The sequence below is a fragment of the Hyperolius riggenbachi genome, chromosome 2, assembly GCF_040937935.1.
Source record: "Hyperolius riggenbachi isolate aHypRig1 chromosome 2, aHypRig1.pri, whole genome shotgun sequence".
In the NCBI taxonomy this organism is placed as follows: domain Eukaryota; kingdom Metazoa; phylum Chordata; class Amphibia; order Anura; family Hyperoliidae; genus Hyperolius; species Hyperolius riggenbachi.
The window spans coordinates 353,187,453-353,204,981 of NC_090647.1; the positions used below are offsets into that span (position 1 = coordinate 353,187,453).

Below are 17,529 nucleotides of genomic sequence, written 5' to 3' on the forward strand. Positions count from 1 at the left end.
ATTATACTTTGCATGCAAACCATATTGGAAGCTAAAGTTCCTCCTAGAGTAATAAATGTTAGCACTTGTTTTGGATGCAGGGCATGCATTTTTCAGTCTAGCAGAGGCAGTGTATGCCTGTGCGATTAACCATTCAATTGCAGCATGTGTTTAGGGATGCGCAGCCTTTCCCCCCATTTTTTCTTAACTCTGTAAGTATGTGACTATCAGGTTAGCTGCTCCCAGCCCCTCCTCCTGAGTTTCCTGTTTGCATGATAAGTAGTAGCAGATTTGCATATGATTTGCATCTGAATTGAATGCGATGTGTGCAGAAAGTCTATTTAGGTGCTGCACACATGAGCTGGTGGTCATTTCAGATGCAGCCCATAACAACTGAAGAGGCAGCCGCGGCGAACAGCACCGCCGCCGCAGCTGCCTCCATTCCCATACCCGTCCCTCCGGCGTCTAGGACGCCGAGGTCGGGTCGTTGGTTATGCAATGGGGTCCCAGTCTCGCGCAGGCGTGCGCACAGACGGGACCTTTATGCTGGAAGGAGGCTTGTCAGCTGACCGGCTGGTCAGCTGACCTCAGAGGAGACTCACGGCGCCCAGGATTGTCTGAGTGCAGGGGGGCGTGCCAGTGAGGTCTCCTCTGCTTCTTAAGCCTCCGGGCTTCAGTCTGGCGCTGTCTGCTGTCGTGAATGCATGCTGTGTTAGCGCTCAGACCTTAGACTAGATACCAGGTGTTGAAACCAAGGACTTCACACCTAGACTAGGATTATTTGTATTGTGATTGATATTCTGTGTTTGACTCTGGCTATACTCTGACTTTGCTCTAGCTTATCGATTCTGTACCTTTGCCTATCTGCCTACGTTGCTGAACCTCTGCCCGATTACCGACTACTCTTCTGCCTTACAATTCTGCTCTGATACTGTCCTCTCTGTTGCCAACCCTTGCCTGTCTGACCATTCTGCTCACCAGTGGGCCCTCGCCACTGGTGAGGTGTTAGCTTCACCAGCTCCTCTGGTGAAGTTATTTGCTTATGACCTATTGCGCGTTGCGGGGTTTGGATTTGGAACGCAGCGTCACGCCGGTGTACGCAAGCTTATGCCGACACTGACGTCACGCATGGGGAGGCTTAAATGCGGCTGGCGTACTGGCAACGCTAGCCCCTGATGAGTCGCATGACGAAACGCGTAGGGCGGAGCCAGTACACCTGACGCACAACACGGAAGTCCGGGTGAGTCGCTGATTGTGGGGAAACGAGCGGGACGCCGCGAACGGACCTTGCAGAGATGCAGTGAAAGCCGGACAGCCCTGCCGTTGTGATATGCCTATCTTTCTCTTGGAGCTTGTAAGTGCATAGAGGGCGCGAGAGGCGCAGTGTGTTTTATATGATATTGGATGTTACGCAATGAAGCTTTTTTATGTTTTTTATTGAGGAATAAAGGCCTTTTTTATGACATCATGGATGTGGATTACTGATGAGCCTCTGAGTACCACATATTGAGCTTGAATCCCACCTGTAGATTGGTGGTCATCATCTGGTGAGCTGCTCTGTTATTAGAGGTGGAGGGAGTTGTTTGCACGGGCACTTGTCTCACCACTGACACGGTTGATGTGGGTGCAATATTGACTGCATAGAAAGCAGGTTACGCTATGTCAGATTGTTTTTACAGATGTGGTAGCGCGCAGTGGATGTTACTGATTTAAAGAATTTGCTTATGACCGATTGCTCCTAGGCTGCAGTACAGTCTGAATCGCCTACTCCTCAGGCGACCATTAGTTACAGTACTGTTTGTGCCTCCTGCTCCTAGGCTGCAGTACGCTCTGAATCGCCTGCTTCTCAGGTGATCATTAGTCAGTACTGCCGGTATCTCCTGCTCTGCAGGCTGCAGTACAATCTCAATCACCTACCCTCAGGTGATCCCTAGGCTGTAGTATTGTCTGAATCACCCGCTCCTCGGGAGGTTCTATCTCTTTAGTCTTAGTGTATCCAGCTAGCTCGGGTTGGTACTTTAGCTCTCGGTCAGTATACCGATAGTACCTCACCAGCCCCTCTGGTGAGGTCTCGCCAAACTATTAAAGTTGCAGTACTCTATTACATGGTCAGTGTACCGATAGTACCTCACCAGCCCCTCTGGTGAGGTCTCGTCAAACTATTTAGTACGGTTGCACCAAGCACTACATACTCAGCTCCTTGTACTGCTATAATGGTATTATTGGTGATTCTGAAGATCACACATAATCAGGTATAGTGTCTGCATTATTGGTGATTCTGCAGATCACCAAATAATCAGACATCTGAGTTGCAACACCCAACCGTTACACAGCCTTAGTGGTATGCGCTGGCATTCTCCTCGCTGTTCAACAAAATGTAAGTTACACATTTTTTTTGCTTAGCTGCTCCCAAGGTTTTAAATTTAGGTTAGGTCACTTGCCCGGAGGTTTGCCTCACCGTGGCGCAAGTGTCTAGTACATTATACTTTGCATGCAAACCATATTGGAAGCTAAAATTCCTCCTAGTGTAATAAATGTTAGCACTTGTTTTGGATGCAGGGCTTGCATTTTTCAGTCTAGCAGAGGCGGTGTATGCCTGTGCGATTAACCATTCAATTGCAGCATGTGTTTAGGGATGCGCAGCCTTTCCCCCCATTTTTTCTTAACTCTGTAAGTATGTGACTATCAGGTTAGCTGCTCCCAGACCCTCCTCCTGAGTTTCCTGTTTGCATGATAAGTCGTAGCAGATTTGCATATGATTTGCATCTGAATTTAATGCGACGTGTGCAGAAAGTCTATTTAGGTGCTGCACACATGAGCTGGTGGTCATTTCGGACGCAGCCTTAGTGGTATGCGCTAGCGTTTTCCTCGCTGTTCAACAAAATGTAAGTTACACATTTTTTTTGCTTAGCTGCTCCCAAGGTTTTAAATTTAGGTGAGGTCACTTGCCAGGAGGTTTGCCTCACCGTGGCGCAAGTGTCTAGTAGATTATACTTTGCATGCAAACCATATTGGAAGCTAAAGTTCCTCCTAGTGTAATAAATGTTAGCACTTGTTTTGGATGCAGGGCATGCATTTTTCAGTCTAGCAGAGGCGGTGTATGCCTGTGCGATTAACCATTCAATTGCAGCATGTGTTTAGGGATGCACAGCCTTTCCCTCCATTTTTTCTTAACTCTGTAAGTATGTGACTATCAGGTTAGCTGCTCCCAGCCCCTCCTCCTGAGTTTCCTGTTTGCATGATAAGTAGTAGCAGATTTGCATATGATTTGCATCTGAATTGAATGCGACGTGTGCAGAAAGTCTATTTAGGTGCTGCACACATGAGCTGGTGGTCATTTCAGACGCAGCCTTAGTGGTATGCGCTGGCGTTCTCCTCACTGTTCAACAAAATGTAAGTTACAAATTTTTTTTGCTTAGCTGCTCCCAAGGTTTTAAATTTAGGTGAGGTCACTTGCCCGGAGGTTTGCCTGACCGTGGCGCAAGTGTCTAGTACATTATACTTTGCATGCAAACCATATTGGAAGCTAAAGTTCCTCCTAGTGTAATAAATGTTAGTACTTGTTTTGGATGCAGGGCATGCATTTTTCAGTCTAGCAGAGGCGGTGTATGCCTGTGCGATTAACCATTCAATTGCAGCATGTGTTTAGGGTTGCGCAGCCTTTCCCCCTATTTTTTCTTATATTTATTGTATTTAACTAAAACATTATTTAAAATTGTATCCCTTACTGTTTGTAAAACATTATTATTCACAAAATACAGTGATCATTACTTAATGTAAATTGTAATGTATTTTTTACAGTCACTATTTGTAAAACATTCTCCACACAATAAAGCGATCACTAAGGGGGGTTTTAGGGTGAGGCACTACCAGGGGGGTCTTAGGGTCAGGCACCACCAGTGGGGTCTAAGGGTTAGGAATAGGTACAGGGAGGGTTCTGTGTGAGAGTAGGGTTAGGTTTAGTTGTAGTAAAATGTTAGTAATATTTACTAATGTTTTACAACAGTTATAACGAACACACTTATATTTTTTTTCATAGTTATAAACAATATTTTCAGATCTTATTATATGAAGAAACGATAAATGAAGGTTATTGACAATAATATATAATTATAACAATTAAACATATATTATAGTTTTTTTTAACAAACGTAATTATAAGTTTCAATTTTAAAACAGGGAAGATTATCGTTTTCACAATTTATGATTTCATACACATTATTAAATGTTTTTTAATTTGTAAAACATTATTTGTAAACGAAATACAACACAATATTTTTTATAAACGCTATTACCGCTTATCGTTTACACCCCGCGCCCTTTTTTCCCGACGCCCTTTTTGCATGTACGCGCCTATTAGTCTGCTTTATAGTACAAAACTGCTTATATTATGTTCTGTTTCATTACTTGGGCTTGTATGTGTTTAAAGAAAAACTGATGTGAGAGGAATAGGAAAGCTGCTATCGTTATACTCTAATAAGCAATGCCAGTTGCCTGACCTCTGTGCTTATGCTCTGCCTAATACTGTCAATCACTGGCCCAGAACGGGCATGCAGCTCTGATGCTTTGACTCAGGGTTGATTCCACTGGCAGGCAGCTGCATGCTTGTTACTCAAAAACAACTAAAGCCAAAGGTTCTGCATGACAGCCAAGCAACTGGCATTATTTATAAAGGAATGAAGATGGCAGTCTCCATATTCCTCTTACTTCAGGTACCCTTTAATACAGCTTAAAATAATCTAAAATCAGTCCATGAATAATGATGCAATGCACTTATATTATTATTTTTCCAAGGATAGTCCCACCAAGTGTCATTGGACTGAGAATGTATACCTATTATTTTTTACTGAGTAGTGTTGATGCTCTGTCTTTACTCAGCATACAGTGATGTGAAAAACGATGTGCCCCCTTCCTGATTTCTTATTCTTTTGCATGTTTGTCACACTTAAATGTTTCTGCTCATCGAAAACCGTTAACTATTAGTCAAAGATAACATAATTGAACACAAAATGCAGTTTTAAATGATGGTTTTTATTATTTAGTGAGAAAAAAAACTCCAAATCTACATGGCCCTGTGTGAAAAAGTGATTGCCCCCCTTGTTAAAAAATAACTTAACTGTGGTTTATCACACCTGAGTTCAATTTCTGTAGTCACCCCCAGGCCTGATTACTGCCACACCTGTTTCAATCAAGAAATCACTTAAATAGGAGCTATCTGACACAGAGAAGTAGACCAAAAGCACCTCAAAAGCTAGACACCATGCCAAGATCCAAAGAAATTCAGGAACAAATGAAAACAAAAGTACTGTAATTGAGATCTATCAGTCTGGTAAAGGTTATAAAACCATTTCTAAAGCTTTGGGACTTTAGCGAACCACAGTGAGAGCCATTATCCACAAATGGCAAAAACATGGAACAGTGAAGAACCTTCCCAGGAGTGGCCGGCCGACCAAAATTACTCCAAGAGCGCAGAGAAAACTCATCCGAGAGGCCACAAAAGACCCCAGGACAACATCTAAAGAACTGCAGGCCTCACTTGCCTCAATTGAGGTCAGTGTTCATGACTCCACCATAAGAAAGAGACTGGGCAAAAACGGCCTGCATGGCAGATATCCAAGGCGCAAACCACTTTTAAGCAAAAAGAACATTAAGGCTCGTCTCAATTTTGCTAAAAAAACATCTTCATGATTGCAAAGACTTTTGGCAAAATACCTTGTGGACCGACGAGACAAAAGTTGAACTTTTTGGAAGGTACGTGTACTGTTACATCTGGCGTAGAAGTAACACAGCATTTCAGCAAAAGAACATCATACCAACAGTAAAATATGGTGGTGGTAGTGTGATGGTCTGGGGTTGTTTTGCTGCTTCAGGACCTGGAAGACTTGCTGTGATAGATGGAACCATGAATTCTACTGTCTACCAAAAAATCCTGAAGGAGAATGTCCGGCCATCTGTTCGTCAACTCAAGCTGAAGCGATTTTGGGTGCTGCAGCAGGACAATGACCGAAAAAACACCAGCAAATCCACCTCTGAATGGCTGAAGAAAAACAAAATGAAGACTTTGGAGTGGCCTAGTCAAAGTCCTGACCTGAATCCTATTGAGATGGTGTGGCATGACCTTAAAAAGGCGGTTCATGCTAGAAAACCATCAAATAAAGCTGAATTACAACAATTCTGCAAAGATGAGTGGGCCAAAATTCCTCCAGAGCGCTGTAAAAGACTTGTTGCAAGATATCGCAAACGCTTGATTGCAGTTATTGCTGCTAAGAGTGGCCCAACCAGTTATTAGGTTCAGGGGGCAATTTCTTTTTCACACAGGGCCATGTAGGTTTTGAGGTTTTTTTTCTCACTAAATAATAAAAACCATCATTTAAAACTGCATTTTGTTTTCAGTTATGTTATCTTTGACTAATAGTTAACGGTTTTTGATGAGCAGAAACCTTTAAGTGTGACAAACATGCAAAAGAATAAGAAATCAGGAAGGGGGCAAATAGTTTTTCACACCACTGTACATCAGGATCAAAATTAGATCAAGCACTGAATAAGAAGCTAATTTAAAATCAGACCCATTCAAATGTAACTTTTATTTCATAAGACCTAAATGGTGACATTAACACCTATACTGTAATAAACACAGGACCGAATATGTTGTAAAATATGCAGGAGGGTGTGGTGGCTATGACCTAAATATGGAGAGTAAGTGCCTGTTTATATCTCAATAATATAACATGAATAATTGTACAATAAAAGTATAATTACGAGGGCTTACACTTCAGGCTTGTTCAAGAACTTCCAAAATGTGACAGCTACTTCTCGTGCTAGAAACATCATTTAAAGTACAGTAATCCAGTAGCTAGAGGTGTGGGATTTGATTTGAGTCAGACCTGAGTCAAAGCATCTGATCTGCATATGAATATGCGAGTAAACAGTCCAACACTATCCTGTTAAGAAATGACAAAAAAAAAAATCCCATCGCTCACAAATAAATATTGAATTGTCCTATCTCATATATATATTTTTTATACTGTAGCTCCTAAAACTACTAGGAAACTGGACAGAAGTATCTAATAAAAAGCTCAAGTCTTGAAACCAGAGCCTATATAATTGTGCAACACACATACTGTATATATGTATATAATCTGAATTACTGTACTTTAAAATGATGTTTCTAGCACAAGAAGTAACTGTCACAGTTTGGAAGTTCTTGAACAAGCCTGAAGTATAAGCCCTCGTAATTATACTTTTATTGTACAATTATTCTTGTTAAATTATTAAGATATAAACAGGCATTGACTCCATATTTTAGGTCACAGCCACCACACCCTCATCATTATATCATCAAGGCCCATATGACACTAAGAATGAATGACTCCTGTTACGTTCATACCCACATTAACATTGAAATATTGTGTGGGAAAGCACCAAGTAACCCATAAGAGGCTGCAATGCCCTCTTGACCTTTTTACAGTGAGGATAAGATGCAGAAAATATTTCACAGGACCCAGGTCATAGATCTGCTCTACAGACTGCTGTAAGAAAATATCAGTTTCAGTGGTATTCCTACATAATAAAAAAACTGCATACAGTATGTACAGCATCCTAATAATGCCTGGTAAATGAACATTACTGCAAACCTCATGAAAAATGTAAAAACTAGTATTAATAACAAACCATATTTGAATGAAAGATCAGTTGAGGAGAATATGAAGTCTGCCATTTTTATTGCATTCAGAAAATATAGCAGTTACTTGGCTGTCACATTGATTATTTTGATTAAAGAGAATCTGTATTGTTAAAAATCGCACAAAAGTAAACATACCAGTGCATTAGGGGACATCTCCTATTCCCCTTTGTCACAACTTCGCCGCTCCACGCCGCATTAAAACTAGCCAAAAACAGTTTTAAAAAGTTTGCTTATAAACAAACAAAATGGCCACCAAAACCGGAAGTAGGTTGATGTACAGTATGTCCACACATAGAAAATACATCCATACACAAGCAGGCCGTATACAGCATTCCTTTTGAATCATTTGTGTGTTTACCTTCCCCCTGCACCTATCATCCACTGAAGAGTGACAGGCTGATTGTTTCTTCCTGCAGACAGCTCTGCCGCTATCTGTAATTCCTCATGTGACAGCCCAGCTCCTTTCACAGCAAAACAGAGGACGATGTATCCAGCTTGTAAAAGGCAAGCAGCTCTCTTCTCTCACTGACAACAGAGCAGAGACAGCTGCCTAATCTAAATAACACACACACGGGAGTGTGCATAGAGGGGGCTTGGAGGGGGGGCGTGCATAACAGATCAACAACACTGAAGAGTTGGCAGCCTTCCAGACACTCGGCGACAAATCCGACAGTGGAAAGATAAGTTGATTTATTACAGAGAGGGTGATAGTAGAACGTGCTGCAGTAAGCCAGAGCACATTAGAATAGGTTTAGGAACTTGTAGGATGGTAGAAAAAAGGATGACATTTTTGTTACAGAGTCTCTTTAAAGAGGAAATTATGATGCATTCAATCATGCCCCCCCCCCCCCCCACACACACACATACACACACACACACACCAAATCTGTGATGGAGCCAACCAATGTTCACACTTATTTCCTTGCCTTTTCTTTTTAAACTTATAGCTGGGCTGCCCATTTTGCAAGAGTCACAAAACAAGTGTGGCCACCATGATCTTCACACCCATAACAAGTGTAGCCACAGAAACACCTGATCTGAACGATGGACCCCTGTACAGGAGGGAGTGAAGGTTTTGTAGTTGGGGGCCATCCACAGCGCTGGGCTCCCTTGCAGTCACTGGAGCTGCTTCCCTATAGTTACGCCCTTGCATAAATTGTTTATAATGCATGTCCAATTACAGAGTTGGGCATTGTTGCAAGGAGGGCTGGGGGGACATTACATAAAGAACAGCTAATACTTTCCATTGAAGAGCCTTTTCCTTTTTGGCTGATGGATGGGAGGAAGGACATTGGTGGCCATGCTGCGATGGGTAAATAGAGAGATTGGCGGTGGAGAGAAGAATGATAGGATGCCTGGAAGAGCTACATGTGGCTACACAGTTATGTAGGTTCGGAGGACAGAGTGACATATTGGCTGCACATATGGTGGCTGCACTGACTTGTTATGAAGGCGGGCAGAGTGACATAGTGGCTGCACTGTTATGGTAGGGGAGAGAGACATGCTGGTTGCACTTGTAAGGGTGAGAGTACGGAATATGAGGGGGGCACATCAATGATTCTCTGGGGACCCCTCCGATTTGTTACTATGACTGCTTCCATGAATTTGTGGGGGCCGTTGAGGATTCTTTCTTCTATCGATGGTAAATGGTTAACTAGATAGAATACTGGTAAGGCCTTTGATGTAGGATTTGAGCCCTTGACCAGGGTTCGAATCCTGGCTCAAGCCAGTAGGCTTAAGCCAGTATGTTCAACAGTAAGTAGTCTTTGGGCAAGACTCCCTAATGATCTTGGTTACCTATGGAGCATGCCCTTAACTGAGTGCCTTCAGTTCTGGCGCTTTGTGTCTACCAAGGAAAAAGAGTTTTGTATACGTTTCACGTCTAGTGATCATTCGTAACATTTTTGAGGGGAGATCCTGTGTGATGAAAATCAGACTTGGACAGTGAAGAACCATAAAGTTTCTTAAAACATGCTTCCCAAACTCACACATGATAATCATTCTTTTTGAATGTAACACCTGACTAATTTAACAGACAAATTAACTGACAATCATAGAGGTTCACATAATGCACACAGATCTGGGACTCTAAATGATTTGTCTCAATAAATAAACAAGCATTATTTTTTATACTCATTTGTTTGCCTATTTGGCAGAGTTCACATTATCTAGTTTTAGGACTTAAAGCGGATCCGAGATGAAAAACGAACTATAACAAGTAACTTGTCTATATATGTTACCTAAAGTTTAGATGGTTTACACAGCAAATCTAGCTGCAAACAGTTTTAATAGAATATGATTATTTATTCCTGTGATACAATGACAGCGGCCATGTTGTTTGTAAACATTACACAGAGGCAGGCTTATCTGTCTCTTGAGCCATCAGCCTAATCCCCTCTCCTTCTCCCTCCTTCCTTCTGCCTCTGAAATCAATGGCTAGTAACACCTCCCCCTCCTCCTGCCCAGACTGAGCTCCCATGAGCCCTTGCTACTGCCTTGGCTCTCGTGGCTTTTTTAGTTTATAGGGAATTAGAATTATTAAAACAAAAACAAAAAAGTATTTGGCTTGAGGAATGCCCTATAAACAATAGGAAAGGAACACAATTATGCAATGTGTAAAATTTCACCTCGGACCCACTTTAAGTGATAAAAGATTATGGGCTTGATTCATCAGTGCAGCTTATGAGAGGAGCGTGAGCTCAGTGCACACACTATGCTGCGGTAGAGCATCATAGGTAACTGACGGCCACTCTATTCCTCCCGCTCTGAGCCCTTTTGTGTCCAGTGGTTTTATAGGACGTGATCCTTGCACGTTGTTTGGCCCAAACCACTGCCTGTCAAGTGACAGGTAGCATATTTGGCCAATCAAAGCACCAATCAGGGGGCATGTCCATTCATAAATACGTAACGAAATGAAAGTTAAAAAAAAAGTTATACACTTCCTGGAAAACCAGGGCAGTGTTTCTAGCTCCATCTAGTGGCAAAAAGTAAAATTACACACATCACACAATTTTATTGAAAAAAAATTATAATACAATGAATCACTCCCAAATCCCCCCCTCCCCCCACCCCAGTTACTGAACAATCACATATAAAACTGTTAAAAAAAGGTCCATTAGTAGTTGCCTTAGGGACTCAACTTATTTTTAAATATGTATGTCATAAGGGTATTTTACTGTTATTTCAGCACATAAGGGCTTGCAATTGACCAGACACACACACACACACACACACACACACACACACACACACACACACAAAAAAAAGAAACAGAAAAATCACAACATCTTAATTACCTTTCTAGTACAATGTATGGAGGCAATATAATATTTGGGACTAATGGACAAACTAAATGGGTGGGAATTTTTTTATAGTAGCATTGCTTATTTTAAAACTATAGATGGAATTGGAGAAATAGTGTATTTTTTCTTTTTTTTTTTTCTTCTTATAAAATGCATAGAAATAAAGCAATCACTGAAAACAAGTATTGCCCACAAAAAACTCTATTTGTGGCGGAAAAAAAACAAGATATGGACAGAAAACAAAGAGTTGTGGTCAATGGATCATACTCAAAATGGGTGACTGTTAGTCATGCATTTTGATCGTACCAATGGTCTAGCACCATACAAAATTAATGGAATACAGTTGGGGAAATCAAACTTGGAGAAGCACTTACTAGTACTCATCGACAACAAGTTAAATAATCATATTCGATGCCAAGCCGCTGCAGCTAAAGCTAATAAAATTTTGGGAAGCATTAAAAGGGAAATAAATACTCGAGATGCTACCATAATATTGCCCCTGTTTAACTCTCTAGTAAGACCACATCTGGAATATGGAATTCAGTTCTGGGCACCACATTACAGGAAAGATATTGCAGTTTTAGAGCAGGTGCAGAGACGAGCAACAAAATTGATACGAGGGATGGAAGGTCTTACTTACCAAGAAAGGGTACATAAACTGTGTTTATTTAGTCTAGAGAAAAGACGCCTTAGAAGGGATCTCATTAACATGTATAAATACATCAGAGGGCAATATAAAAGCTTGGCGGATGAGCTTTTTGTCCAAAGGCCTTCTCAAAGGTCTAGAGCACATGATCTGCGCATGGAGGAAAAAACGTTTTAGCCATTTATGTAGGAAAGGGTTCTTTACAGTAAGAGTGATGTGGAATGCACTGCCACAGGAAGTAGCTATGGCAAATTCTATACCTGCATTTAAAGGGGGCTTAGATGCTTTCCCTGAATTGAAATACATCCTTGGCTACAATTACTAGGTAATGCCCAGTGATGTTGATCCAGGGATTTTATCTGATTGCCATCTGGAGTCAGGAAGTATTTTTTTCCCTTTTGGGGCTAATTGGACCATGCCTTGTTCTTTGGTTGAACTCAATGGACGTAAGCCTTTTTTCAACCCAAATAACTATGTAACTATATAGATAATTCATGTGTGAGAAGCAGTGATAAAGTTATGGCCAAATGGATGGGAGGTGCGCTGACAGGTAAAAATGGCTTTTAGTGTTCAGGTAAAACGGGCTGTAGGCTGAAGTGGTTAATGGGGAACTGTAGTGAAAATAAAATAATGAATAAAATTGCTTATTGTTTACAATATTCATTTACAGATTATTTAGTCAGTGTTTGTCTATTGTAAAATCTTTCCTCTTGCTGATTCAAATTCTGAAATGTATCACAGGTGGTGACATCTTTAGCTCTGCCAGGTGATCTGTATGGAATGTTCTATGCACAGAGAGAGATATTGCTTGCTTGGCAATTGGAAATAGTTATTTCCCACAATGCAAGGAGGTTCACAGACAGCTAACTGTCAGGATCTTGGTCATGACATCAGACTGTGGGAGCAGTTTCACCACAATATCAGCCATACAGACTGTCCTGATGATCTATTCTAGAAAAGGTAAAGATTTCTCATAGGAAAGTGGGTATTCAGCTACTGATTGGAATGAAGTAGAATGTTTGGCTAAAGCAGGAGGTAAAGAGGTGCCCGGTAGGTATATAAAACACTTTAAAAACACTAAATTTTTTAAAATGAGGTGGCTTACCTCATAGACGACAACTCACTATAGATATAACAGTTTAATAGTAATAAGCACAGGCAACGTGTTTAGTGGGATCTTTTAGGGGGCTTTTGGGACCATTGTAGTCCTTTACACACTCCAATGAGTTCTGGGTCACCATGAGCTTGCTGGTTAGTCTGTGCCTCTCGGATTCACAAGCCCTACTCCATAGAGCCAAATTAATCCATGCCATGCACTGATGAGGATCAAACAACCCGAAACAGTCTGTATGCATGTTGGATTATTATGGCTCTGTACAAATTAACAAGCTGACATCATTGCATTCCAGCGGTTCTGGAGGTGTGTTTAGCTTCTAAGGGTACAATGGTTAATTTGTATATATTCAGCAGTGTTGCTCTGGGAGACATCTCAAGCTCACTCCAACCTGAATTATCGCAAATTCTTTCTGTTTTAGGAAAGCAAACTTTTGGTTTTTTTAGTGGGATCTAGCACACTTCCTCAGACCAAATAAAGTGCCTATAAACATGAAAAGAGGCGCACCATAAATACATAGACATATAAATATAGTGAATAAAAATGCATATTCAATAAAAATGCAAAAAAAATGCAAATTAATACAAAAACATGCAAATCCATCAGTGACCAGTATAACTATATATATATACACACACACACACACACACACACACACACACACACAGTGGTTTGCAAAAGTGTTTGGCCCCCATGAAGTTTTCCACGTTTTGTCATATTACTGCCACAAACATGAATCAATTTTATTGGAATTCCATGTCAAAGACCAATACAAAGTGGTGTACATGTGAGAAGTGGAACGTAAATCATACATGTTTCCAAACATTTAAAAAAAAAAACTGCAAAGTGGGGTGTGCGTAATTATTCAGCCCCCTGAGTCAATACTTTGTAGAACTACCTTTTGCTGCAATTACAGCTTCCAGTCTTTTAGGGTATGTCTCTACCAGCTTTGCACATCTAGAGACTGAAATCCTAGCCCATTCATATTTGCAAAACAGCTCCAGATCAGTCAGACAGCGTTTGTGAACAGCAGTTTTCAGATTTTGCGACAGATTCTCGATTGGATTTAGAACTGGACTTTAACTGGGTCATTCTAACACATGGATATGTTTTGTTTTAAGACGTGTTATATTTGAGAACAGAGGCGCCAAAAGAATAAAAACAGTACTTAAAAGTTTTAAAAATTGCTTAGGAGGCAGTGGTGGACGTGGCAGTGCACAACTAATAGTTGTCCTATGGACAGATTCCCCCACCTGAGCTGTAGATCTCTGCAGCTCGTCCAGGTTCACCATAGGCCTCTTGACTGCATTGCTGATCAGCGCTCTCCTTGTTCGGCCTGTGAGTTCAGGTGGACGGCCTTGTCTTGGTAGGTTTACAGTTGTGCCATACTCCTTCCATCTCTGAATGATCGCTTGAACAGTGCTCCATGGGATGTTCAAGGCTTTGGAAATCTTTTTGTAGCCTAAGCCTGCTTTAAATTTCTCATTAACTTTATCCTTGATCTGTCTGGTGTGTTCTTTGGACTTCATGGTGTTGTTGCTCCCAATATTCTTTTAGACGAACTCTGAGGCCGTCACAGAGCAGCTGTATTTGTACTGACATTAGATTACACACAGGTGCACTCTATTTAGTCATTAGCAATCATCAGGCAATGTCTATGGGCAACTGACTGCACTCAGACCAAAGGGGGCTGAATAATTATGCACACCCCACTTTGCAGTTATTTGTAAAAAATGTTTGGAATCATGTATGATTTTCGTTCCATTTCTCACGTGTATACCACTTTGTATTGTTCTATCACGTGGAATTCCAATAAAATTGATTCATGTTTGTGGCAGTAATATGACAAAATGTGGAAAACTTCAAGGGGGCTGAATACTTTTGCAAACCACTGTGTGTATATATATACATATGTAAAATTACTATTAATATAATGTGGCTCATTAACCAATACGAAATGCACAATCCATCGTGCATGATAAGCAATAATAATAATAACTACCGGAAATACTACACGATAAGAGACAAAATACAGACCAGTCAGTGGTCGATTGACAACATAATATTTGAATAATATATAGTATATAAAACCAAGAAAAAATCAGCATACTGTATATACATTTACAGGTATTTACCCTGCGGTAAGAAATATATATTATCACACTAATAAAAAACAGTATGACTTTTTAATAAAACCATATCCTGTTGTATCTTTTGGTAGATGGCAATCTAGCTAGAATATATCTTAAGGGGCACAGTAATACACGTTCTTTATATATAGACACTCATCTATTGACATATGGTTATATATCCAAAGGTGTCTTTCAGCTAGGATATCTTAAAGGTACAACATTATCAGTGTGATAATATACAGGTATATTTGTTACCGCAGGGTAAACACCTGTAAATGTATATACAGTATGCTGATTTTTTCTTGGTATTATATACTATATTTTATTCAAATATTATGTTGTCAATCGACCACTGACTGGTCTGTATTTTGTCTCTTATCGTGTAGTATTTCCGGTAGTTATTATTATTATTGCTTAGCATGCACGATAGATTGTGCGTTTCGTATTGCTTGATGAGCCACATTATATTAATAGTAATTTTCTTTTTTTTTTTTTTTTTTCTCTTTTTTTTTTTTTATAGTTCTACTGGTCACTGATGGGTTTGCATATTTTTGTATTAATTTGCATTTTTTTTTTTTTTGCATTTTTATTGAATATGCATTTTTGTACACTATATTTATTTTTATGTCTATGTATTTATGGAGCGCTTCTTTTGATGTTTATAGGTACTTTATTTAGCCTTAGGAATTGGGCTAGATCCCACGAAAAGCGTTGTCTGTGCTTATTACTATTAAACTGTTCTATCTATAGTGAGTTGTCGTCCATGAGGTAAGCCACCTCATCTTTAAAAATGTAGTGTTTTTAAAGTGTTTTATATACCCACTGGGCGCCTCTTTATCTCCTGCTGTACCTTACTCTCCCCGCTTTTCAGTGAGGGGAGTCTCACACACCTAACTCAAAGTGGAATTCCACCACCGCACAGGGTTTACAGTGTATGAGAATTTTCAAGAGAGCGACCGCCTCTAGGATTGCTGGTATACCTGAGTGGAGTCAGGTTTAAGACACTCCACCTGCCAGAAGTGGTCGGCTGCCCCTTATGCAACCCACCTTTGTGAGTATTCCTATAATGATCAGTGGTACTCTGCTGGTCAGAGTGAGCTCAAACAGCCTAGTTAGTAATACAACAGTAGTAAGTACAGCAAAATGTCAGTATTTTAATAAAGGTGTGATCACACGTGTTTGGGTGCACAATAGCTCAGGAGTACACCTAAGTGATAGCCCCTGGCTGCGGGGACTATCACTCTTAAGTGATAGCCCCTGGCTGTGGGGTCTATCTCTAAATCAAGCAAGGTCATACAGGCAGGGTCGGTAACAGATCGGTCAGGTGTCGGTACAAAATCAGTAATCAGAATCGTAGTCAGAGTATAGCCAAGACCGGCAACATACAGATATGCGGAGGTACAGAATCAGAGGGCTAGTGCAGAGTCGAGGTCGGGCCGAGGTCAGCAACAAGACAGAAAGACTGAGTACAGAAAGGCAAGTCAGGATAGTCAGACGTTCAGGCAAGGTTCATACACATAAAGGCAACAATATCAGATAATTATAGCTATCAAAATCAGATCCTAAGCTATGTGTGAAATCCCCGGGTTCCTGCCGGATCAAAGCACACTAGGAACTAACTAAGGTCTGAGAGCTTAACCGCAAAGTTTCAGCAACAGCAGACACCGAAGCACTGACAGCCCTGGACTTAAATACACAAGGTATACCTGCGGCTCCACCCACTAGCCCCAGCTAATCAGACGGCAAAGGGTCAGACTAGAGTTGTCAGCTGACTGGCCGGTCAGCTGACCTTCCTCCCCAGCGCATAAATGTCCTGTCTCTGGGTGCGCGCGTGCGCTCTTCTGTTCTGATGTACCCTAGAGAGGCCTGACCTGGGGTGAAGCGATGTCGAGGAGGCGGCGGCGGAATCCGCCGTGACGTCAGACGCGAGAGTGGCGGTCACGCCGCTCTCAGCTGCAGAGGTAATTTTGCTACTACTGACAATTCCTTTGTCAAATACCTTTTTGTCATACATTCATCTACCTGTGACGTACTGCACCATTTGGGCTCCCGTTGTCTTTGTGTTTTTTCCCCAGTATTCCAAATCTTTGGCTAAAGTTCCTCTTTAGGCAGAAAATTAAAATGGTTCAAAAAATGTCAAAGGAAACAATCTTCTAACTGCCTAATGACAGCTTTATACCAAGACATATTTAGAATAGCAGCAAAAAGTTGTAAACCATTTGATTTCAGTAAGATTTCAATAATTCCTTTGTGCTAAAACATTTAAACTGACTAATATATTATTCCACATTTATGCTCTGCATTCTAATAACAAAGAATGGAAGTAACATGACTGTTGTGATAAATGATTCCTAGGATGCGCCTAGTCCTTTTTACTTGATGTGATATTGCTTCAGCTTTTTAAAAGTTATTTTTCTTTCCATTTTCTTCCCACGGGTGTGATTTTTTGGATGTATGTTTTATTGCACTAACTGAAGGTTAAGTCAAGGTCAGGACTTCTGAATCCAGGGAGGACAGAAACAGCCTGGATTCCACCAATGCCAGACAGTTGGTTAACTACAGCTCGCTATATATAGGAGGCTACTGCAGGCAAAATCTTCAGAGTGGAGGATAAACGGAAATTAAAGAGGCTGCTAGTAAGGACAAACATAAAGAGTTAATAAAATACAGTG

At 40.8% G+C, this 17,529-nt stretch overlaps 1 long non-coding RNA gene across 2 annotated transcripts in view; it reads right to left on the minus strand.

The window, feature by feature from the left end:
* Positions 1–17,529, minus strand: part of LOC137546791 (uncharacterized) — an 80,498-nt gene that overhangs the window by 12,138 nt on the left and 50,831 nt on the right. Inside the window, exon 8 of one of the 2 annotated variants that reach the window (XR_011026371.1) lies at positions 17,214–17,490. The exons of the other annotated variant lie outside the window; for it this stretch is intronic. This is a non-coding gene — a long non-coding RNA (uncharacterized lncRNA). Of the gene's footprint in view, positions 1–17,213; positions 17,491–17,529 lie in introns of those variants that run through there. 2 annotated transcript variants of the gene reach the window in all.